At 43.3% G+C, this 25828-nt stretch overlaps 1 protein-coding gene across 7 annotated transcripts in view; it reads right to left on the bottom strand.

Annotated features, from left to right (window-relative positions):
- ZNF652 (zinc finger protein 652) overlaps nt 1-25123 on the bottom strand; it is a 96010-nt gene extending 70887 nt beyond the window's left edge. For all 7 annotated transcript variants that reach the window (XM_074019370.1, XM_005583613.5, XM_045374969.3 and 4 more), the window contains exon 1: nt 24776-25123. The gene's annotated coding sequence lies outside the window, so the exon portion shown is untranslated. The remainder of the gene's footprint in view (nt 1-24775) is intronic.
- Between the last annotated feature and the right edge of the window lie 705 nt (nt 25124-25828).

Raw genomic sequence — 25828 nt, 5'->3', positions numbered from 1 at the left:
ATAAACAGAAAAGAAGGGGCTGAGCACCAAGCCTTAGGGCACCCCAAGGGCAAAAAAGAAAAGGATAACAATGAAGAAAGAAGAAATTAACAGTGAGGCAAAACAAAAACACTCAAGTGCAGTGCACAGAAGCCAAGAGGTTAAAAAAGACAAAGAAAAATGACCACCGAATTTAGTGACTCAATAATTCCTTAACATGAAGGTCCCCTTGTCCTTCCACCAGCCTCCTCCTCTCTGAAAAAACACCAGACTTCATTAGCATAATGGTTAAGGGCTCAGACTTGGGCTGACTTCTGGAGCTATCACTCACTAGCTGTGGGTGATACTTAACTGGTCACACTCGTTAAAAGTGTGATCAGGGCCGGGCGCGGTGGCTCACGCCTGTAATCCCAGCACTTTGGGAGGCCGAGGCGGGCGGATCACAAGGTCAGAAGATCGAGACCACGGTGAAACCCCGTCTCTACTAAAAATACAAAAAATTAGCCGGGCGCGGTTGTGGGCGCCTGTAGTCCCAGCTACTCGGGAGGCTGAGGCAGGAGAATGGCGTGAACCCGGGAGGCGGAGCTTGCAGTGAGCCGAGATCGCGCCACTGCACTCCAGCCTGGGCGACAGAGCGAGACTCTGTCTCAAAAAAAAAAAAAAAAAAAAAAAAAAAGTGTGATCAGGAGGGAATGGAAGCTGAGGAACAGAGCTGGAGTAGAACTCAAAACAAAGAAAAGGTCTGAATTTGCGATTTTTTTTTTTTTTTTTTTTTTTGAGACGGAGTCTCACTCACTCAAGGCCCAACCTTGAGTTTGGACTTTTAAAGATGGGAGAAACAGCATGTTTAACTGCTGAAGGGAAAGATCACCTCTGATTACAAAACTCTATTACAGAAATAACATTTTGGGGCCGCGCGCAGTGCCTCACGCCTGTAATCCCAATACTTTAGGAGGCCAAGGTGGGCGGATTACTTGAGGCCAGGATTTTGAGACCAGCCTGGCCAACATGGCAAAGCCCTATCTCTACCAAAGGTAGAAAAATGAATCCCAGCTGGGCGCGGTGGCTCACACCTGTAATCCCAGCACTTTGGGAGGCCCAGGTGGGTGGATCACCGGAGGTCAGGAGTTCGAGACCAGCCTGGCCAACATGGCGAAACCTCATCTCTACTAAAATACAAAAATTAGCCAGGCGTGGTAGCATGTGCCTGTAATCCCAGCTACTCCAGAGGCTGAGATAGAAGAATCTCTTGAAATCGGGAGGCAGAGGTTGCAGTGAACCGAGATCACGCTACTGCACTCTAGCCTGGGTGACAGAGCATGACTCTGTCTCAAAAAAAAAAAAAAAAAAAGAAAAGAAAAGAAAAGAAAAGAAAGAAAGAAAGAAATACATTTTGGAATTCATTATAGGAGGTTAGTTCATTAAGCTTTCAAAAATTGGTTGGCATGATGCCTCACACCTATACTGCCAACGCTTTGGGAAGCTGAAGCAGGCGGATAGGTTGAGCTGAGGAGTTCAGCCTGAGAAACATGGCAAAACCCCATCTCTACAAGAAATACAAAAAATTAGCCAGGTAGGGTAGTGTACCTGTAGTCTCAGCTACTTGGAAAGCTGAGGCAGGAGGATAGCTTGAGCCCAGGAGGCTGGGGCTGCAGTGGAGTGGAACACTTGGGGCCTGGGCCACAGAGTGAGACCCTGTCTCAACAACAACAAAATTATATATAGAAGAAAAAGTATGGCCAGTTGCAGTGGCTCACATCTGTAATCCCAGCACTTTGAGAAGCTGAGGTGGGCAGATCACTTCAAGCCAGGAGTTCGAGCTAGTCTGACCAACATGGTGAAACCCTACTAAAAATATAAAAAATTAGCTGGCTATGGTGGCAGGCATTTGTAATCCCAGCTACTCAGGAATCTGAAGCAGGAGAATCGTTTGAACCCAGGAGGTGGAGGCTGCAGTGAGCTGAGAGCCAATATCAGGCCACTTGCACTCTAGACTGGGTGACAAAGCGAGACTGTCTCAAAAAGAAAAGAAAAACTATGACAAAGTCACAATCTTAAACTCTGCTTCATTTCAGAGCACATCGACTAAAAGAAAAAAAAGATGGATGGCCTGGCAAGGAAGAGAAAAAAGACGGATGGCGGGGCAAGGAGGCTCATGGCTGTAATCCCAGCACTGTGGGAGACAGAGGTGGAAAGATCACTTGAGCCTAGGAGTTTGAGACCAGCCTAGGCAACATAGTACGATCTCATCTCTACAAAAAAAAAAAAAAAAAAAAAATTAGCCAGGTGTGGTGGTGCATGCCAATAGTCCCAGCTACTCAGGAGACTGAGGCGGGAGGATCAGTTCAGCAAGGGAGGTCAAGGCTGCAGTGAGCTGTGACCACACCACTACACTCCAGCCTGGGAAACAGTGAGACTGTCCGAGACTGCCTCAAAAAAGAAAAAAAGAAAAAGGATACCTTTTTAAAAAGTAGTAATAGAAAATAGTAAAGTGCCTAATTTTCTCTTGGTTATATTACAAAAATCATTCCATAATTAAAACACAAACTCAAAGTACTAAACCACAAAAGCCCAGGTACTTTAAGAGCTAAGAAAATCTATAATACAACTACATGAAACCATTTGGAATATTCCCTTAAAACACTTTCAGTCTTCAAAACTTTCTCAAATCTGGCCAGGCGCTGTGGCTCACGCCTGTAATCCCAGCACTTTGGGAGGCCGAGGCAGGCAGATCACCTGAGATCAGGAGCTCAAGACCAGCCTGACCAATATGGCAAAACCTCATCTCTACTAAAAGTACAAAAAGTAGCTGGGCATGGTGGCAGGCGCCTGTAATCCCAGCTACTCAGGAGTCTGAGGCAGGAGAATCGCTTTAACCCGGGAGGCGGAAGTTGCAGTGAGCCAAGATTGTGCCACTGCACTCCAGCCTGGATGACAAGAGCAAGACTCGGTCTCCAAAAAAAAAAAAAGAAAAAAAAATTTCTCAAATCTAAAGTATTTTTTCGCTTTGGTCTTATTGAAGAAGTATGTTGTCTTGAGATAAGCTTTCTATAAACTTCTGTACAAGAACCACATAAGAAAATATTTAAAAATTTTTTATGTTAAATTCAGGAAATTCTAAAATGTAAAACCACTCCAAATTAAAACATGACCACTTCAAAGAAAACGGGATAATGTCGAAGTTAAGACTAGAACAGCTTTTGACACAAACCACTGCATGCTGCAGAAACGGTAACCTAGTTTCATTTTGAGTATAGTGTTTGTTGCCCTCAAGGGATCTGCAACTTTCGAGCAAGACTTTTTTTCATTAAATGCCAGATAACAGATAAAGGAGTGGGGGGGAAATCAATACATTTTCATGCTACAACATATCTTAACTCTTCAGTTTAAAAGAAGAAAAGCATAGTCCTTATGAACACACACGTGTATCATATTGACAAACCTCAGTTACTGCTGACCACACGAAGATTTCAACTCAAGGCTGAACTATAAAACATGTGACAACTTAATGATCTGCTTATGAGGAGAAAACCCCCCTCAGTATCACATAAAATTCTTAGCTATTTGCTCACTGGCACAACAACTGGTCAGTAATAACACGAATTGGGAAAGCTGGTGGAAGATGTTCAAATATACAAAGGTTTTTTCCACATAGCTTTTTTTTTTTTTTTTTTTTTTTTTGGTGGAGTCTCATTCTGTCACCCAGGCTGGAGTGCAGTGGCACGATCTCAGCTCACTGCAAGCTCCGTCTATCGGGTTCGAGTGATTCTCCTGCCTCAGCCTCCCAAGTAGCTGGGATTACAGGTGCACACCACCACACTTGGCTAATTTTTGTATTTTTAGTAGAGACGGGATTTCACTATGTTGGCCACGTTGATCTCGAGCTCCTGACCTCGAGATCCACCCGCCTCAGCCTCCCAAAGTGCTGGGATTACAGGCATGGGCCACTGCATCTGGCCCACATGTAATTCTTAACTATCTTTTCCCAAAATACTGTTCTCTATAATGTATAACGAATGACTGCATATTTCAGTAAGACAAAAGTCCCAAACATCCACATTTCTGAATGAACAACCTGTTCAAGACACTATCTCCCTATAAACTCCAGAGAAGTTACTTTTAGGATATAAGATAAATCCATTAGTAACATTACACACCATAGACATTTACATTCTAACTGCACTGGAATGTCTAAAAATTAGCCTATGAACACCAAAGTGACAGAGCCCAAGAGGAAGTGAACAGACTCCTGGCTTGCAGACAAATGAGTAGGTGGTGGAAACATTTATGTGGGGAGATGATTTTTATACAATATCTTTCTTAATCTAAAGGAAACCACAGCTCTTCACAATGTATGTGCTATAAATAGATGTCATCAGTCGAAAACCTTAATAAATGTTTTGTTTTTGCTTGCTTGCCTTTAAAAAAATAACTTTTTTTTTTAAATAACCCAAATCCAATGTGTGGTCAAGATAACCAAACCAAGGATGTAACCAAGCAGGTTGCCCAGAGCTGTGGGTACACATAACTAAGTTTAATTCCCACCTGGGCACAGTGGCTCATGCCTGCAATCCCAACATTTTGGGAGGCCAAAGTGCGAGGACTACTTGAGGCCCAGAGTTCAAGACCAGCCTGGCAACACGGTGAAACTCAATCTCTACAAAAAACTTAAAAATCAGCTAGGTATGGTGATGCATGCCTATAGTCCTAGCTACTTGAGAAGCTGAGGCAGGAGGATCACTGGAGCCCAGGAATTCAAAGTTGCAACGAGCTGTGATTGCACCACTGCACTCTAGCCTGGGCAACAGAGTGAGACCCTGTCTCAAAAGACAAGAAAAAAATTTATTCCCCTTCATTGATTTATGCTGAAGAAAAGATTTCAATTAACCATGTTTTTTAATATATATAATACTCTTCAAATATACTTCCCTTACCAAAATCAAAGAATTTTCACATTAGCTCACATCAAAGCAAATTTTTATTTTTTATTTTTATTTTTTGTGACAGAGTCTCCCTCTGTCGCCCAGGCTGGAATGCAGTGGCAGGATCTCGGCTCACTGCAACCTCTGCCTCCCGGGTTCAAGCGATTCTCCTGCCTCAGCCTCCCAAGTAGCTGGGACTACAGGCGCACGCCACCATGCCTGGCTCATGTTTTGTATTTTAGTAGAGACCAGGTTTCACCGTATTGCCCAGGCTGGTCATGAACTCCTGAGCTCAGGCAATCTGCCCGCTTCAGCCTCCCAAAGTGCTAGGATTACAGGCGTGAGCCACCGTGCCTGGCCCATCAAAGCAAATTTTCTATCCCTACTTTTGCTAACATCTTCAAGGAATGTGGCTAGGGCAATCAAAGACAGTTTTGATCACAGAAACATTGTTCAAGTTAGCATTCCCTCCTCCCCCAACTCCCACCTAACCCCCCCTCAAAAAAAGCACATATATCTAAGAATCAAAAAGTTCTTGTTGGCCGGGCGCGGTGGCTCACGCCTGTAATCCCAGCACTTTGGGAGGCCGAGGCGGGCGGATCACAAGGTCAGGAAATCGAGACCACGGTGAAACCCCGTCTCTACTAAAAATACAAAAAATTAGCCGGGCGCGGTGGCGGGCGCCTGTAGTCCCAGCTACTCAGGAGGCTGAGGCAGGAGAATGGCGTAAACCCAGGAGGCGGAGCTTGCAGTGAGCCGAGATCGCGCCACTGCACTCCAGCCTGGGCGACAGAGCGAGACTCCGTCTCAAAAAAAAAAAAAAAAAAAAAAAAAAGTTCTTGTCAGCCGGGCGCAGTGGCTCCAGCCTGTAGTCCCAGCACTTTGGGAGGCCGAGATGGGCGGATCACGAGGTCAGGAGATCGAGACCAGCCTGGCTAACACGGTGAAACCCCGTCTCTACTAAAAAAACTACAAAAAACTAGTGGGGCGGCGAGGTGGCGGGCGCCTGTAGTCCCAGCTACTCAGGAGGCTGAGGCAGGAGAATGGCGTAAACCCAGGAGGCGGAGCTTGCAGTGAGCTGAGATCCGGCCACTGCACTCCAGCCTAGGCGACCAAGCGAGACTCCGTCTCAAAAAAAAAAATTCTTGTCAAATAATTATTAGTCTCTTTTATAAATGCAGGAAACTAAGGCCCACTGGCTAAAAAATGAGTCAGAACGGCCCTGAGAGTAAGAATTAGCCAAATTTATAACTGCTATGCTCTCTTCTCCCTTAAGATAAAATCCATTCAGATGATTTGTGACTTTTTGGAAGGGGCAGTGAGGGGTGGTAGTAAGGAAGTTATCTAGATTTTTCTTTTTTTCTTTTTTTGAGACAGAGGGTTGCTCTGTCACCCAGGCTGGAGGGCCAGTGGTGCAATCTCGGCTCACAGTAACCTCCTCCTCCCGGGTTCAAGCAATTCCCCTGCCTCAGCCTCACAAGTAGCTGGGATTATAGGCATGTGCCACCAGCCCAGCTAATTTTTGTATTTTTAGTAGAAATGGGGTTTCACCATGTCGGCCAGGCTAGTCGTGAAATCCTGACCTAAAGTGATCTGCCCACCTCGGCCTCCCAAAGTGCTGGATTACAGGCATGAGCCACCGCGCCTGGCCGTGTTATTTCTTTAACAAACAAAACAACTAATCCTAAACTATAAAAAGAAATGAAGTAATCAAACCCATTTAAATGCAATGCCTAAGATCATTTAGATGCCAAGTGTTAACAAAAGGATGTTGAAAAAAGCACAAACATAATGTAAGCATAAGAAACACTTAAAATCAACATCAAGCCTCAAAATATCAGACTTCTATTAAATTCACAAAATATTTATTAAGCACCTACTATGTGCCAAGTGCCGCAGCCACAACTACAAGTGTAGTACAACAGACAGGATTCCTGGTCTCAGGAGGCTTACAGTCTCACAATTCATTTATAAATAGATTGTAAGCATTTGTCCTAGTTTACTGGGAAAAGTCCTAGTTTATCATTGCTTTCTCCTAGAATAATGCTAATGATGCCCCCTCACAGGTCTCCCAGTCTGGACAAGTGACATGGTTACTTTATTTATAAAAAAACAAACAGGTCGGGCTCAGTGGTTAAGGCGCGCAGATCACCTGAGGTCAGGAGCTCGAGACCAACCTGGTCAACATGGTGAAATGCTGTCTCTACTAAAAATACAAATATTAGCTGGGCATGGTGGTGTGCACGTGTAATCCCAGCTACTTGGGAGGCTGAGGCAGAAGAATTGCTTGAACCTGAGAGGCAGAGGTTGCACTGAGCTGAGATCACACCACTGCACTCCAGCCTGGGTGACAAGAGTGAAACTCCATCTCAAACAAGCAAAAAAAAAATTACTATACCTATAGGGTCACATGTTTATACAATGTATATTAAGATTTTAATCTTTAGCTTCAAACTTATTTTAGACATTCTTCTTATTTTGATGTGTACATGTTACATAATGAAAGCAAATATTTGCTTCAGTTTAAAAAGAGGAAATCAACTCTGATTTTATCACTTCAAAATGTATACAAAGTAAATCAAATGAATTTAAAAAATCAAAATGTCAAAAACCAAGGCCCTTGAGGGCAGGTAGCTCTTTCTAAAATACTATTTTAGCATTCCAGCTTGTGCCTATCTTAGTACTGAGAACATATTATGGTTTCTAGATATTTCCCTCTAAAAGGAAACAGGGCAGGAAATGTATGAGTTTGGAATATCTTGTCATAAGGGAAGGAAAGGAAGCTATCAAAAACTATCAGGATTGTGTCAAAAAGAGTGAGGAACCAGCCTGATAAATGCCTATCTGGCAAAGATAGGACAATTGAGTATCAAAGGATTAATAAGAGTCGTGGATTGCAACACACCAAATATGCTTAAATCCACTGGTCACCTTTAGAGGATGCTAAGACATCCAACTCATTCTTTTGAAAACAGGTAAAGGGCAAAAATCATTCCTATCAGATCTGTACCCTAAGGAAACTAAACAGTTGAGGGGAAATTTTATGTAAGTATTCCAGCTAATAACTGAAAAACAAATTATAGAATTAAATATTATTTTGCAGTCAGGCGTGGTGGCTCATGCCTGTAATCCCGGCACTTTGGAAGGCCAAGATGTGTGGATTGCTTGAACTCAGGAGTTTGAGACCAGCCTGGGCAACATGATGAAACCTGGTCTCTACCAAAAATACAAAAACTAGTTGGGCATGGTGGCACGTGCCTGTGGTCCCAGCTACTCCAGAAGCTGAGGTGGGAGGACCGCTGGAGCCTGGGAGGTAGAGGCTGCAGTGAGCCGTGATCACGCCTCTGCACTCCAGCCTGGGTGACAAAGCCAGACTCTGTCTTTAAATACATATAAAATTTTGCAACCCCTAATGAATGGATATAGGCAAAAAGATCAATGACTCATAACAATATCCAAAAAGAAGCAACCAGCTTTTATACCTCCTAGAATTATACCCCAGTACCTATTAAGTAATCTTGTCCCATGCCTGCAAGAAAAATTGAACCTCAGTTTTTGTTTTGTTTTGAGACACAGTCACTCTGTCACTGAGGCTGTAAATGCAGTGGCATGATCACAGCTTACTAGAGCCTCAACCTCCTAGGCTCAATCACTCCTCCCACCTCAGCTTCCCGAATAGCTGGGACTACAGGTGTGCGCCACCACACACAGCTAATTTTTGTATTTTTTGTAGAGATGGGGATCTCACTATGTCACCCAGGCTGTTCTCAAACTCCTGGGGTCAAACAATCCACCCGCCTCGGCCTCCCAAAGTGCCAGGATTACAGGCGTGAGCCACCGCACCCTACCAAACCTTAATCTTATCAAGCCTATAGATCTAAAAACCAATTTACTGGGAATAAAAGGGATTGAGGAACATATCAAATGACACCATGTGGATATAATTAGCAAAATTCAGACTATGGAAAACCATACAACAAATGACTTGGATTCCTCAACAAAAAACTGCAAGGAGGCTGCTCATGGTGGCTCATGTCTAACCCCAGCACTTTGGGAGGGCGAGGTGAGAGAATCTCTTGAAATCAAGAGTTCCAGACCAGCCTGGGAAACATAGTGAGATCCCCCCACCCAGCGCCATCTCTACGTGTGCCTGTGGTCCCGGCTACTTGGCAGGCTGAAGCGAGAGAATCACTTGAGCCCGGGAGATTAAGGTTACAGTCAGCCAAGACTGAGCCTCAGGCTGGGTGACAGAGCAAGACCTTGCCCCCCCCCCAAAAAAAAACACAAAACAAAAAAACACAAAAAAACCCTGCAAGGAGAGAAATGGAGAGGCAAAGCGGGAGGGGAGAGAAAGAAAACAAACCTACCCAATCACTTCTTGGGACACTAATTCAAGCAAACTGAAAAAACAATTATGAGTCAACTGGGACATATACACACTGACTGAATACTTAATGATGCTCAGGAAGTTTTTATAAATAATATGATATGTTGTCTGGCGCTTCTTTAAAATGAGAGGGGGCAGGTAGGGAAGTGTAGTGAGTGTAGCAATCCTCCTGCCACAGCCTCCCAAAGTTCTGAGATTACAGGTACGCACACTGTACTCATCCTAGTGTGTTTTTTCTTACGGAACTGCCAAGTTATCTCTATGCATTTTTGTTCCCTAGAATGCTTAAGGGGAGTTTTTCGTTTTTTCTTTTTTTTTTTTTGAGACGGAGTCTCATGCTGTTGCCCAGGCTGGAGTGCAGTGGCGCGATCTCGGCTCACTGCAAGCTCCGCCTCCTGGGTTCACGCCATTCTCCTGCCTCAGCCTCCTGAGTAGCTGGGACTACAGACGCCCGCCACCGCGCCCGGCTAATTTTTCGTATTTTTAGTAGAGACGGGGTTTCACTGTGGTCTCGATCTCCTGACCTTGTGATCCGCCCGCCTCGGCCTCCCAAAGTGCTGGGATTACAGGCTTGAGCCACCGCGCCCGGCCGGGAGTTTTTCTTTTTTTCTAAAAAGTGGTATGCTTCTGAATGAAACTGTCGAATGAAAAACAAAACAAAATAAGAATTTAAAAAGTGATTTGCTAATGGAAGGAATACTTAAGGGTTCTTAAGCTGTGAGAAAAAGTGATTTTTTAAAAATCCCTATCTACTTCATATTGCCAATTCCTTCCTCCTCTGCCATAAACTAAACTGTTTCAAGGAATTATTCAATTTAATACAGTGGCCAGGTGCGGTGGCTCACACCTGTAATCCCAGCACTTTGGGAGGCTGAGGCAGGTGGATCACCTGAGGTCACAAGTTCGAGACCACCCTGGCCAATATGGTGAAACTCTGCCTCTGCTAAAAATACAAAAATTTGCTAGGCCAGCTATTTGGGAGGCTGAGACAGCAGAATTGCTTGAATCCGGGAGGCTGACATTGGAGTGAGTCGAGATCACACCACTGTACTCCAGCCAGGAAAATAGTGCAAAACTCCATCTCAAAAAAGAAAGAAAAAAAAAAAATGTAATGCAGTGAGTTTGGATGCCATGGTTTGCCACAGCAGGGATTCTTTGCATTAGTAAGTGTGGAGTGAAAGATACCGAAGTACTACCCTATCTACAATGGTATTCCGCCTCAAGATCAGTAGCTTTTTCTCCTTCAAGAATCACTAAATACTTAAATTTTCTCAGAGCAAGACATGAAACCATCCTGCACGAAGACTCTTGACTACTACTCTCAGTTAATTTCCTAGTAAACAAAAGTTGGCTATTTTCCATATGCTAATGGACTTAGGGACTTATAACTATACTGAAAAGGGTACTATTGTGCAAGAACTATACTCACAGAAGTGATAAATCATGTTTCTGCATGGAATACAAGAAGGGTGGGGAAAATTCTGCCCTACCTTAAAATGGCCTTGGGCAGAACTATCTGTGAATGTCAAAAGATAACTCCTAAAGATATTAATGTCAAAGATAACTTACATTTGTTTAACAAATACAGAGATCCAGCTACATTATATATAGTACATATATACGTACAATCTATGTTATAACCAAAGCGAATCTATGAACAGATATTCAGGCTTCAGAATAGAGTTTAAAAGCTTAAGATGATTCCAAATAGAAAAGGATATTAGTTGAAAATCAAATGAAATCTGAATTAAATATAAAGTGTAGTTAATAGTAATATACCAATGTCAGTTTCTTAGTTTTGAGAAATACACCATGGTTATGACTTTAACAAAAGAAACCATGAGGAGTTTATAGGTACAGAGTTGCACTCTACTTGTAACTTTTCTGTAAATTTAAGATTATACCAAAAATAAAAAAAAAAATTATTTGTAAGCTGGATGTGGTAGCTCATGCCTGTAATCCCAGCACTCTGGGAGGCCAAGGTGGGTGGATCACCTGAGATCAGGAGTTCGAGAGCAGCCTGGCCAACATGGTGAGACGCTGTCTCTACTAAAAATACAAAAATTACCCAGGCGTGGTGTTGCATGCCTGTAATCCCAGCTACTCAGGAGGCTGAGACAGGAGAATCGCTTGAACCTGGGAGGCAGAGGTGGCAGTGAGCTGAGATCGCGCCACTGCACTCCAGCCCAGGTGACAGAGATGAGAGACTCCGTCTTTAAAAAAAAAAAAAAAAAAAAAAAATTGTAGAGAGAACTTATTGCAACAGCATAAAGTGAGTTAGTGAGTTATAATCACTTCAATTAACAGATTTTCTTTGATTTAAAAAGGCAGGCTGCTTATTCACCTTACTTTTCTCAAAAGTGAGACTTTTAAAAAATGGCTGGGTGCAGTGGCTCACACCTGTAATCCCAGCACTTTGGGAGGCCAAGGCGGGCGGATCACCTGAGGTCAGGAGTTCAAGACCAGCCTGGTCAACATGGCGAAACCCCGCCTCTACTAAAAATACAAAAATTAGCTAGGCATGTTGGTAGGCTCCTATAATCCCAGCTACTCAGGAGGCTGGGGCAGGAGAATTGCTTGAACCCAGGAGGCAGAGGTTGCAGTGAGCTGAGATTGCGTCACTGCCCTCCAGCCTGGGCGACAGAGCGAGACTCTGCCTCAAAAAAAAAAAAAATATATATATATATAAAAAATATATATAATATATATTATATATATTTTATATATGTGTGTGTATATATATTATATATTATATAATATATATTTTATATATATGTGTGTGTATATATATTATATATTATATAATATATATACACACACACACACATTTATATACATAAATATATTTTTAAAAAACTTTGATGTTTTAAGACATTATTAGGATTCTTTGGTAAAGACTACCAATTAGCAAATGGACTTGGTTTTTTCACCAGAATCCATGTACAAACACGTGTAAGTATTCTTTATGGCACAAATCCCAAACTGGCTAATGCCAAGAAAACCTGACTGACTTCTGACATTAACTGGCATGGCTGCTTACAGATCATAACACTATGGGAATTCAGCACTATTTTCCTAACTGTGAAAGGTGCATATTTTTGGTTGTAGCCATTGAAGAATTCACCACCAGAAGATGTAAGTATAAAAAGAGTATATACAACAGCATTTTATATTATAGCATTTTTTATCATAACATAAATAATGGTACATACAGACACAGGCATACTGCATAGCCATCGGAATTATGATGCAGATTTATAATAACTGACATAGAAATACACCTATATAAAAAAGATTAAAGAACATGTGAGGATGGCGTCATGCAATTTCACTACTTAAAACCATGGACATATATATATATATATATATATGTACATATATATATATATGTACACTCATATTGAGAGATGTCTCAGGATAGAAGTACAGGCAGAGAAGGCCATACTTTTTTTTTCTTCATATTTTTCTAGAATCCTTAGTTTTAACATAAGCATGTAGTCTGATGTAGTGACTCATGCCTGTAATCCCAGCACTTTGGGAGGCTGAGGTGGGAGGACTGCTCGAGCTCAGGAGTTTGAGGCCAGCCTGGGCAACATAGTGAGACCCCCACCTATACAGGAAAAAGTACAAAAAATAGCCAGGTGCCGTGGCACACGTCTGTAAGCCCAGCTATTCAGAAGGCTGAGGCGGGAGGATCACTTGAGCCCAGGAGTTCAAGGCTGCAGTGAGTTAGGATCATACCACTGCGATCACACCACTCCAGCCTGGGTGACAGTGCAAGATTGTCTCAAAAACAAAAAATAAACAAAAAGCCAACAGCCAAAAGACCCTAAGTTCACAGGTTGTCAATGTTAACTGCAACATTAGCTACATAATTTTAGCTTACAGATATAACATACACCACCACAATACTGTGTTGTTTTTTTTTTTTTTTGAGACGGAGTCTTGCTCTGTCGCCCAGGCTGGAGTGCAGTGGCCGGATCTCAGCTCACTGCAAGCTCCGCCTCCCGGGTCTACGCCATTCTCCTGCCTCAGCCTCCCGAGTAGCTGGGACTACAGGCGCCCGCCACCTCGCCCGGCTAGTTTTTTGTATTTTTTTGGTAGAGACGGGGTTTCACCGTGTTAGCCAGGCTGGTCTCGATCTCCTGACCTCGTGATCCGCCCATCTCGGCCTCCCAAAGTGCTGGGATTACAGGCTTGAGCCACCGCGCCCAGCCCACAGTACTGTTTAATGCCAATGGACAAACTGCAATTTAAAATATCAAGTTATTTCATATAAATTCCATTTGTAAATATATATACTACTAATAGTGTTTGTACTTTAGTTGAGAAGATCAGTCAATAGTTTTTTTGGGTTTTTTTGTTTTTTTGTTTTTTTTACACAAGCAGACAAATCTCTCTTCTTCTTGCCAAGGACTAACCTTTCCAAATCAATGAATTTGGGAGCTGAGAGAACTTATAATGTATCCAAGATAAACCTATTATATGAGAGATGAGGAAACAAGAGGTTCAGAAAAGTTAAATGGCTCCTCTAAAGTCAGCAGCTAGCTGATGGCAGAGCTGAGCCTAATACCCAGATTTTTCTCATAAGGCTCAAAATGAAGTATTCCTACATAAAAATATTAATAATACCAGTTGCTGACAAAAATGTGGAACAAGTAGAATTTTTCTGTTTTTCCAGTAGGGATGGAGAAACAGCTTGGTAATTTCTTGTAAGCTAAAGATACATACCATATGACCTAGCAGTCCCACTCCTAGGTATTTACCCACGAGAAATGAAAACTTATATTCACCCCAAAACCTGCCATGAACATTTACAGTGGCTCTGTTCATAATCACCCGAAATTGGAAGCCAAATGTCCCTCAAATGGTTAAGGATGTAAGTGATCTGTGGTATATCCACACAAAGGAATATTACCTGGCAATAAAAAGGAACAAATTGTTGATAAACCCAAATACTTGGACAAATCTCAGCGGCATTACTATGAGTAAAAGAAGCCAGTTTCTAAAGGTTACATACTATATGAGTCCATGTCACATCCTGCAAAAGACAAAACTATAGTGACAAGAGATCGATAGTTGCCCAGGGTGAGGGGAGGGTATGAGTGCAATGGGACAGTGGGAGGGAGTTATCTGGAGTGATGGAACTGTTCCGTGTCCTGGCTGTGGTGGTGGTGGTGGTGGTTGCACAAACTGATATTCCCAGAACTGTATGAATATCAAAATGTCAATTTTACTGTATATTAATTTAAACATTAAAATAAATTATTTACTCAGTCTCCGGTTTCTAAAGGCCAGAAATACCTATAAATTTCAAACTTTTTTGCGGGGGGCAGGCAGGGTCTCACCCTGTCACCAGGCTGGCAAGCAGTGGCATGATTCTGGCTCACTGCAGCCTTCACGTCCCAGGCTCAGGTGATCCTCCCATCTTAGCCTCCTGAGTAGCTGGGACTACACCACACCTGGCTAATTTTTTGATTTTTTTGTAGAGACAGGTCTTACTATGTTTCCCGGGCTAGTCTCAAGCTCCTATCCTCAACTGATCCTTCCGCCTCGGCTTCCCAAAGTGATGGGATTACAGGTGTGAGACACTGTACCCAGCCAAATTCTTTAAATTAATTGTTTTTTTTTGGAGACAGAGTCTTGCTCTGTCACCTGGACTGGAGTGCAGTGATGTGATTTTGGCTTACTACAACCGCCACCTCCTGGGGAAATATATTTTGTTAAGCACTATATAGGGCAGTGGTTTTTTCAAAGTGCCCGTACCAACCCAATTTTTCTAAATGAAATAAAACAGAATAAAAATTCTAACAGATTGCCTCACAGTTAGTAAGTACTGTCTCCAAGTTTTTGTTTCAGTTGTGGGTGTAGGTATGAATGTGAAAATGTGTGGGCACGCATGCACTGCTTCTTACTGTGGATCACAGTCAAAAAGTTTGAGAAATACTGCTAGAGGGAATTAAATAAACAACAGTTCTAGATTTAGAACAGTCCGGCCCTGCAAGAGTTGGCTTCTGTGGACGAGTATTTAGTACACAGTGCACCACCTGGCCTTACAGACATAAATCATCTTTAAAGAAATAAAAAATATCTTAAAAAAAAATCTAACTTTCCATACGAGGTGATGAAAGGATTGAGGAGACACTGGAAGGCAGAACAAAGTACCTTTTGGATATTAATTATAATAATACCTGACAAATTAGAATAGACGCAGAAGTGTTTATTTGTTTACCATAATCCAACAAGAAGAAATTAGTCATATGAAATTCTATAATTTCTACTATACATATCATTTCCAAATTTTAGTTTAAACATTTTCTCACTTAGCAATGGTTTTTTATTATATCATACAAGCTTTAAATATATCTCAAAGAACCAAATTATATTATATTAGAGCAGGGTAAGACACACATTAATATCACAAAAATAAAAATTATAAAAAAGAGGGAAAAAAGGTAAATGTATCTGCTTTTAAGAAAATTATACTGCTAAGTCTCTGCTGTGTAATATATAAAAAGGCTTTTTCCCTTTGTGAATAACCTTTCAGATAAAAGCTATATTCCAAGATAATTTGGCTTTAGCCACCAGCAGACTATAAATAACTTATTTTTAAAAAGATTCACGCCTGTAGTCCCAGCTACTCGGGAGGCTAAGGCAGGAGAATCACTTGAACCTGGCAGGTGGAGGTTGCAGTGAGCCGAGATCATGCCACTGCACCTCAACCTGGGCATGGAAGCAATACTCCGTCTCCAAAAAAAAAAAAAAACCTGTCCACTCAAACTTACTTCTAAAATCTTCATATCTAAAACACCATTATTATGCTGAAAGTTACCTGGCTTACTTTATTTATTAATTTTTTTTTTGAGATGGAGTCTCAACTGTCACCCAGGCTGGAATGCAGTGGTGCAATCTCGGCTCACTGCAACCTCCACTCCCCAGGTTCAAGTGATTCTCATGCCTCAGTCTCCCGAGTAGCTGGAATTACAGGCCTGCGCCACCACGCCCGGCTAATTTTTGTATTTTTAGTAGAGACGGGGTTTCTCCATGTTGGCCAGGCTGGTCTCGAACTCCTGACCTCAAGTGATCTGCCTGCCTTGGCCTCCCAAAGTGCTGGGATTACAGGCATGAGCCACTGCACCCAGTCATCTCGGCAGTTATTAAAGAGCATGGCTACATACAATTACATACAATTTCATCAACCAATTGATTGACAGGTCTTCCAAATTCCAAAATATTCAAAACAAGATTAACTATTTTAAGTTCTTCATGTTGCTTTTTTGTTTAGAACTTTGGGGTTCTAAAAAGTTTAAATATATGTTACTTGTAAAAGTTACATTAAATAAAAAAGTTTTAATAATTAATTCATGAGGGATTGTGATTTCAATATTATGAAATGAGACAGTAAAAGAAAAAATTTGCCTGGGCATGGTGGCTCATGCCTATCTTCCCAGCACCTTGGGAGACCGAGGTGAGAGAATCACTTGAGCCCAGCAGGAGTCTGAGATCAGCCAAGGCAACAGAGTGAGGAAAAAAATACAAAAATAAGCCAGGCATGGTGTTGCACACCTGTAGTCCTAGCTGCTCAGGAGGCTGAGGTGAGATGATCTCTTGAGTCTGGGAGGTGAAGCTGCAGTGAGCCAAGATGGCTCACTGGGTGACAGAGTGAGACCCTGTCTCAAAATAAAAAATAAAAACTAAAAATAATTAGTAGTGGCTGGGCGTGGTGGCTCAAGCCTGTAATCCCAGCACTTTGGGAGGCTGAGGCGGGCAGATCATGAGGTCAGGAGTTCGAGACCAGCCTGGCCAAGAGACCAGCCTGGCCAATATGGTGAAACCCCGTCTCTCTTAAAAATACAAAAATTAGCCAGGTGTGGTGGCAGGCAATCCCAGCTACTCAGGAGGCTAAGGCAGGAGAATTGCTTGAACCCGGGAGGCAGAGGTTGCAGTGAGCTGAGACCACGCCATTGTACTGAAGCCTGGGCAACAGAGCAAGACTCCAACTCAAAAAAAAAAAAAAAAAAAACCCAGTATCTACAAAACAAATCTCTCAAGTGTAATAATCATTTTAAATACATTTTCCATCATTTTAGCCCCTCTTTATTTAAGGATAAAAGAATACAGGGTTTGCTCTTAGGTTGACTTGGGAATTCTCTTAATATTGTGAAAATCCAAGCTAGGTCTTTGAGAATATATTAAAAAGTGGTTTGAAATTATTTCCCCCCACTAAATACTTCATTATTTTGTTTAAAATACGATATTACAGGGCTGGGTGCAGTGGCTCACACCTGTAATCCCAGCACTTTGGGAGGCTGAGGCAGGCGGATCATAAGGACAGGAGTTCAAGACCAGCCTGGCTAACATGGCCAAATCTCATCTCTACTAAAAAATACAAAAATAAGCCAGGTACAGTGGCAGATGCCTGTAGTCCCAGCTACTCGGGAGACTGAGGCAGGAGAACTGCCTGAACCCAGGAGGTGGAGGACGGACAGTGAGCTGAGATCCTGCCACTGCGCTCCATCCTGGGCAACAGAGCGAGACTCAGCCTCGAAAAAAGAAAAAGAAAAAAATAGGATATTACAATCTTCCTATGGATCAGTGGGGGGTATATTTTAAATTAAAAAAAATTAATAGGTATACATTCACATACATCAAAATTTTAAGTATAAAAGAATATATAGAGACTACAGTAGCATTATTTATGATAGCCAAAAACCAGAAACAACCTAAATTTCCATCAATGATACAATGGACAAATAAATTATATACATACAATGTATATATTATAATTGTGGTTTATATGAGGACAAATTATTGTTACATACAACAATATGGACAAATCTCATAAACACAATTTTAAGCTAAGGAAGCCAGACACAAACAAGTTTATATGTATTCCACTTATATAAAGTTCAAAAAACTACTCTATGATTGCAGAACGCAGGATGGTGAAAACCTCTGGGAGAGAAGTAATTGGGAAAGGGCATGAGAGGCTACCAGGACATTAATCTTAATTCCTTATTCTTGGTACTGATTATACAGAGAAAATTCATCAAACTGTACACCTATGGTTTCTCTACTTTTCTGTAAGAAGTTAGGTTTCCTTGAGTCCCCAAAAACGGAATCAAAATTCCAAAGCTGAAAAGTATAAATGTATTAAAGACTATATTCTACACTAGCATTAAAAGACAAAATGAATAACCCAACACTGTGTATCTATATTTAACTCAGCTAAGAGTCATAACCCTCTGATGCCACATGAACAGTAAAGACCAAGAAATCAGGCTGTGTAGCCATTCTTTCCTGTTTTTGTTCTCTCCCAAAAATCCCATCTCGCCACATATTCACTGGTTTATCAAGGAACAGAAGAAACCAACTATCTGCTAGGCCATTTGACTTCAGTGAACCGGGGAAAAATAATAGTAAAAAAAAAAACACAGACCAGGGGTAGTGGCTCATGCCTGTAATCCCAGTACTTTGGGAGGCCAAGGCAGGCAGATCACCTGAGGTCAGGAGTTTGAGACTAGCCTGGTCAACATGGCAAAACCCTGTCTCTACTAAAAATACAAAAATTAGCCAGGTGTGGTGGCACATGCCTATAATCCCAGCTACTTGGAGGAGGCTGAGGCATGAGAATCGCTTGAACCTGGGAGGCAGAGGCTGCAATGAGCCGAGATCACACTACTGCACTTTAGCCTGGAGGACAGAGCAAGACTCTGTCTCCAAAAAACAAACAAACAAACCACCCCTCCTCACAAAAAGTTTACTTAGCAAAATGTATGATAGTAAATCAATCACCTACATTTTGTTTGTTTAGTCATTCTGGGCTCACACAGCATTAGGGCTGTTATTATACATTCTGGCCAAATTAAGTTGTTTTCAGTATGCTGCAAAATCTAAGGTGAGTCCAAGACCACCATATGCCAATCCCTCTTTATCAGCAATTCCATACTAGTGACTGAGTCCACTGATGGGCAAGCCTGCAGGTGGCTCAATAATAAAAGAAAATAAGGATTAGCAGATTCTCCTGAGGTAAATCCTACTGTACTACTGATGTGTCTACCTTACCTGAAAAGTCTCTAGGTAACTCTTATGGGCTCACGGACTTATCACAATGCTATCCTGCAAAAAATTACAGAATAATTTCATTCTATAGTAACCTAAGGAAATCCTATTTTTAAAGCTGTATGCATGTAATAAAACTGTATACATGGCCCTAATTGAATTTACTTTTCAAGGTAATCAATCACTTGAACTATGTTTAAAAAAAAAAAAAAAAAGAGGCTGGGTGCAGTGACTCACGCCTGCGATCCCAGCACTTTGGGAGGCTGAGGTGGGCGGATCACAAGGTCAGGAGTTTGAGACCAGCCTGATCAATATGGGGAAACCTTGTCTCTACTAAAAATACAAAAAAATTAGCCAGGCACGATGGTGCGTGCCTGTAATCCCAGCTACTTGGGAGGCTGAGGCAGGAGAATTGCTTGAACCCGGGAGAAGGAGGTTGCAGTGAGCTGAGATGATGTCACTGCACTCCAGCCTGGGCGACAGAGCAAGACTCCGTCTCAAAAAAAAAAAAAAGATAATGTCATCTTTACCATAAAGCTGCCTTTTTGCTAAAAAAACAAGAGAAGGAACTACACATATAATCTACAGGCCTAAAGCAGAGTTCATAAAATCTGACAGGTAAAGAGACCTTACTTTTCTTTGCTTCCCTTGCCAAAGTAAAAATTCATAAAGCACTCAAATCTATAGCCCCAAGAGCAGTTTATAATCAAAATCTCAGAAGAGCAATGGAAATTGTATTAGATAAAATGTTCATAAGTATTTTTAAAAATCAAACATAACTACTATATAAACAAACAGATTAAAATAAACAACTGATATTGCCACTGATTCTATAAAGCACTTCATGGCTTGCATTAACCATGAAAATTTATACAAAGCTTTGCACGTGATTCAACTCTGGACACAGAACCCATTGAGATACGTTAATGTCCTAAAACACCCCTTTCACTACATAAGCTCTGAATAGGCTTAAAACAAGCACAGCCTGTGGGTAGCACTGTAGAATTTGGAGCTAGATTTTACTGTCCCCACCAAGTTCAGCCAGCCATAGAGCAACAAATCAAAGTTCCCATAAGCACATTGCACCTGCAAGACTTAGGTATACTCCAAGTCAAATATTTGCAATTTTTTCATCCCAAATCTGCACAAATGAAAAAATGCAGATCACAGTGCCAGACTTCTATATCTTCTCATAAGACAAAATGATCTGTAGTTTTACTCCAACATGCTCCATATCCTAACATGTATTGAGTCTCTAATATGATCATATGCCACGAACTGCTAGGAGTTTGCATACATTATCTCTAATCCTCATAACAAATCCCATTCTGTTGATGAGGAAACTGAGGCCAGAGAGGTCAAAGTGACTTGTTCAATATCATAAGACCAGTAAATGGTGGAGATGGGGTTTTAAATCTAGTCATGCCTGGCTCCAAAGCATCATCTCCATGAGCCTTCTTCAGCTAACGTCACTAACCGCAGCACCAGTTCACCTCTATCGAAGTAAATTCAAGTGCTGATTGTCTGAAATGATGACACCTGAGAAAAATATCACACCTAAAATGGTAGCACAAGACCCAATACTTCACAACAAGGAGATGCAGTTATGTCCTTTAGAGTAACTAGTTTTATTTATTTTTTGTTTTTGTTTTTGTTTTTTGTTTTTTGAGACGGAGTCTCGCTCTGTCGCCCAGGCTGGAGTGCAGTGGCGCGATCTCGGCTCACTGCAAGCTCCGCTTCCTGGGTTTACGCCATTCTCCTGCCTCAGCCTCCTGAGTAGCTGGGACTACAGGCGCCCGCCACCGCGCCCGGCTAATTTTTTGTATTTTTAGTAGAGACGGGGTTTCACCGTGGTCTCGATCTCCTGACCTTGTGATCCGCCCGCCTCGGCCTCCCAAAGTGCTGGGATTACAGGCGTGAGCCACCGCACCCGGCCTAGAGTAACTAGTTTTAAAGGCTATGGTTCAAAATACAAGACAATCCACTTTTTTTTCCTGTTGTCTGTCAACTGACTTTTTATAACAAGGGAAATGAAACTCAAGAGTATATTCACATTTTTTTTAGTAAAATTATCTAAAACCCCTGAGAAAAGGGTGACTTCAAAAGTTATAGTTTACCTCTTTGTTAGGCTTCAGACATTCAAAAACAAAATCACATCAGTAGCATTACTAATCAACTTTTTTTTTCCACAGACTTGAAAAGTATTTTCTTACCACACTACGAGATTACTTCCCATACTTAGAACAGAAATGGAAACAGCTCTGGGTGTCACAAATCAGATCTTGAGACCACAGTTGCAGAAAGTAGGTGCTGTTTTCCCTTGAGTAGGAGCTGCTGATCTGAAACCTCCTAAGGGAAGGGTGTCTGAAGAAGAGTGTTGGAGAAACTAAAGCAAGCTGTTTGCATTAATGAGAGTGAACTGCTGGCACCACTACTCCTTAAGTGTTTCACTGCTATGCAATTGTTTTCCAGCTTCCAAGTTCTGAATCTGGCAGGGAGAGAATGCTGTTCTCACAACCGTATGTGTTATATGATCAGCTGCTCTATGATGTGTGGGTGTTTAACTAGGTAAGTGACTGGTTTAGAAGAGGTTCTGCAATACTAAATCAAGGAAGCACACTGTCCCCTAAGATTTTAATGGTCTGTCAGTATACTACCAAGTATATACAAAGAAAAGTAACCTATTTGCAACTCTGAAATGGTTTGGGTTTAGAATAGCCAAATGATTTCAGACAGTAAAACTTCAGGCATGACATGAACAAAAAATGTAACTTGTAATATAAGGCACTGGCAGCATGTTTATGAGATAATAAAAACGGCAATATTTGCAACTTCAGCATGCTTTCAAACTTCTGGATACGCTGCATAATTATTAGAATAAATGCTATTCTTCAGGTGTATGGAACAGGTTCTATAGGCAAGATTCCAAGGCTCCCTTGCCTACCAAAGTGTCAGTTAATATCATAAACTCCTTAGCTTCTCAGAACCCCACCCCCCAACCAAATGCAAAAAATATGAAGGTCTCAAAGGATTCTTTAAGTGAAAAAATGTCAGAATCGTAAGCTCCTAGAGAACCGGTACTGTGCTTAAAGTTACTACCCATTCCAACACTATCACAAGCTGGAATAAATATCTCTTGATTGCAATACGACCAAAAGGCAAAAGCTGGGTGCAGAGTAATTTAAACAAAAATAGCTGATATTTATCACCTGCTTATTGATAGATGGTGCAAAGTTCATCCTAGGTTCCAGATTCTAAATATGAAGGCTGAATTCCGTAACCACAATTAAAATCCTTCCATTAAAACAAAATTTCCAAATGAATGATTTTGATGGCACCATCACCATTGAGACATGAAATCACAGTTAACAAAGCTGAAAAAAAAATCCTTTTTATGGAGCAGGTACACCGTTATGAGAATGCTATAGCCTTCTTTTAAGAGATCAGATCAACTTCAGCCAACACATAAAGATTCAGTATAGGCATTATAAAACAGACCTTGGACTTTGCTGTTGAAATTTGCTACATTTAGAATCTGGTGCCAGGAACATACATTACCAATTGGTCAAATCTAAGCAAATTATTTGGACTCTAGCTTTAACTATTTCTGAAAGACTCTCACATACATTTCCTTTTTACAGTAAGACAAGGAAATGATAATTTACAAATATCTAACTTATCCTAATCAAAGAACAAAACACAAGGTTACATGCATAAGCTACTTTGTTGTTCATTGCTCAGGGCCAGACAATGTAACTCTAATCCTTAAAAGCAAAAAGAAAAACAACTAACCAACTAAACAAAACACACAACCCAAGCTCCTTTCACTTTTGCGTAACGTAGATCTTAACCTGAAGTCCGAGGACTAGCTTCAATTTGACTGTAATGGCACACAAAATGTGTCTATTTAATGGAGATGATGGTTCTAAAGACTTCCATGACCCCAAAGATTACTAACCACTGAAGACAAGATCACTAAAACTTAGTGAACAGTTTAAACAAAATTATACTAAAGATATTATCTATCTGAATACTGTGCACCGTCCTGATATAAACAACCAAGCTGCCTGCCACCACTGATAATCAGTAGCAAGCCCCACCCACAAAACAGCCCCACTCGGCAACATCACCTGTATTCAGCTCAGACACCACACATCCCAGCAACAGCAGCTCCTCAATCCCTAAGCACACACATGTTGTCAATAAAGCATGTGCTAGTTGCCATTCCCAGAACAATACGGGCCTGGCCATCCTCTGGAAAAAAAAAAAAAAAAAAAAAAAAACCATTCTTTCTTGAATACTACCCTACTAATACACTATGCCTTCATCATAGATCCCAAACATTACAACAAAATAGGAGAAACTTGCACATACCATATCTAATTAACTGGGAAAAAAGCATCACTCAGGTGTTCCTGAGGGTCCACGGGAGATGCACGTAAGGGAAACATTATGATAATGATGCTTGAACACGGGGACAATCTGGGGGCAAAGGCAGACTCACGCAGGAACACCCCGAGAACGTGGATGTGGAAAGTACCCTTCTCCAAAGGCACAAGCACATTCCTTTGATTGGCACAAGCCATTTCTGACAATGGATCCCGGTGACAGGGGCTGCTCAGCAATCAGGAAGTGAGTGTATGAGTGTGTCTGCGTGTTGTGGGGGAGGGATGCTCTAGTTGTGATCAAAGCTGGACCTTTTCAGAGAAGGTCTCGAATCCTGAAGACAGACTTCGAGGTGAGGCAGGGGCATTTATCATTTCTACTGGAGACATCCTTCGACAATGAACATGTTACGTGGAGATGTAACGGGGGTGTCACTACCTTTGGTGTCTCCGAGCTAAGAATCTTCAGCAGAGTCTGATTGGAGGGGAGGAGGAGGTGGGGGTGGAGAAAGGTCTGCATTACCCACTGGTGTGAGCGTGGGGCGGCCGGTGGCTGGTGTACATCAGACGCATTTTATCTGCTAGCGGCACAATACTCCCGGGGGTTGGAGGTTTAGGCGCAACCGCAGGGCGGGGGAGGTAGTGGGTGCAAGCCACCAGCTGCAGGGTAGGAGAACGCTCGCAGGAGGACCGGTGCAAATCTCCCCTCGGCCAGCTAACCCGTGCCGCCCCAGCCTCCCCTCAGGCCTCGGGGCGAGCGGACCCGCTGCAAAACTGCAGCCAAGCCCGGGTCCGGGAGGGAGGGGGCGAAAGGGCAGGAGCTGGGCACCCTCAGCACAAGCTGGCTGCCCGAGGAGCTCAGCGCCCGGGGCCTCCCAGCCGGATGGAGGCTGCTCCGGCCTAGCGCACGCAGCTGCCTCGGCGAAGGGTTACGCCGGCCCCCGGAGCCCGGGCCGGCCCGGCGGGCGGCGGAGAGGAAGGGCTGCCGGGGGCGCCGCTGCGACGGTGGCGAGTGCGTGGGGGAAGGGGCCCTTACTCACCCGGGCCGGCCGCCTCCGCCTCCGCCGCCCCGGCCGCCGCCTCGGCGGTCCATCCTTGCGGCGGGGGCCTGCAGCCGCGCCGCTCGAGTCACAACCGCCGGCTGGGCCGGCCCCTCCCCCCTGCCCAACGTCTGTCCTCAGGGCCGCTCCTCAAGACCCGGCCTCGGCCGCTGCCGCTGCCGCCGCCGCCGCAGCGCTACGTGGCCGCCGCTCCGACGTCTCGCGACTCCCTTCCCAGCGCGCGAGGGCGAGCGGGGCCGGCGGGGCGGGCAGCACGGGGCGGGCGGCAGGGGAGGGGGTGTGCGTGTGTGGATGTGTGTGCCGGAGGGGGCAGGGAGGGAGGCGAGCGGCTGCGAGGGCGCGCGCGCGCGCCCGCGGCGCCTTCCCTCGCCGGCCCCCCCGCCCAACAGGGATCCCGACACCTCCCTCCGCCCGCCCCCTCGGCATCCCGGCCGCTGGGAGCGGCGGCGCGCATGCGCAGCCCTCGGGCCGGCCCGGGCGCACCTTTTCTGCCTCCTGCCACATTGTGAGCGCTCCGCCGCCCAGATAACCGCCGGCTCCCCGCGCCACCCCCGCCCTTTCCCACTCCGCCCACTCCCGGCGCCCAGGTAAAGGCGAGAGGTGCGCATGCGCGGCGCTCTCCGTGGGTCGGGGGGCGTGGTTGCTGAAAGGAAGCCAAAGCGAACAGTTCGGGGGGTTGTAGCAGGGGCTACTGTGGGATTCCACAAAATAGGCGCGCATTAGGATGGGGGAAGGTAAAGTGAAGAAAGGGGCCAAAGTAGAAAAGTGGGTCGATGTGAGATTTGGAAGTAAAAGAGACTTTGACTAAAAATTTAACGACTGCTGACCTCCTTGTTCCTGAAGGGCAGTGGGAGTGACAGGGGACAGAAATCAGCTCGGCAGCATGCAAGCAGTAGTGGTCATTCGCCATATGAATGGTACCGCTAAAAACTGGAACAGTTTCAAGTTTGCCAGGGTGCTCAGAAAAACAGATTTAGAGCCTCGCCTGTCCTGTGGCCAGGAATAGGGAAGGGGATGTGTGTGCTTGAGACC

Source organism: Macaca fascicularis, chromosome 16, assembly GCF_037993035.2.
Source record: "Macaca fascicularis isolate 582-1 chromosome 16, T2T-MFA8v1.1".
Taxonomy (NCBI): Eukaryota; Metazoa; Chordata; class Mammalia; order Primates; family Cercopithecidae; genus Macaca; species Macaca fascicularis.
The sequence above is the reverse complement of the archived record's forward strand: the minus strand, read 5'-3'. Positions and strand labels throughout refer to the sequence as shown.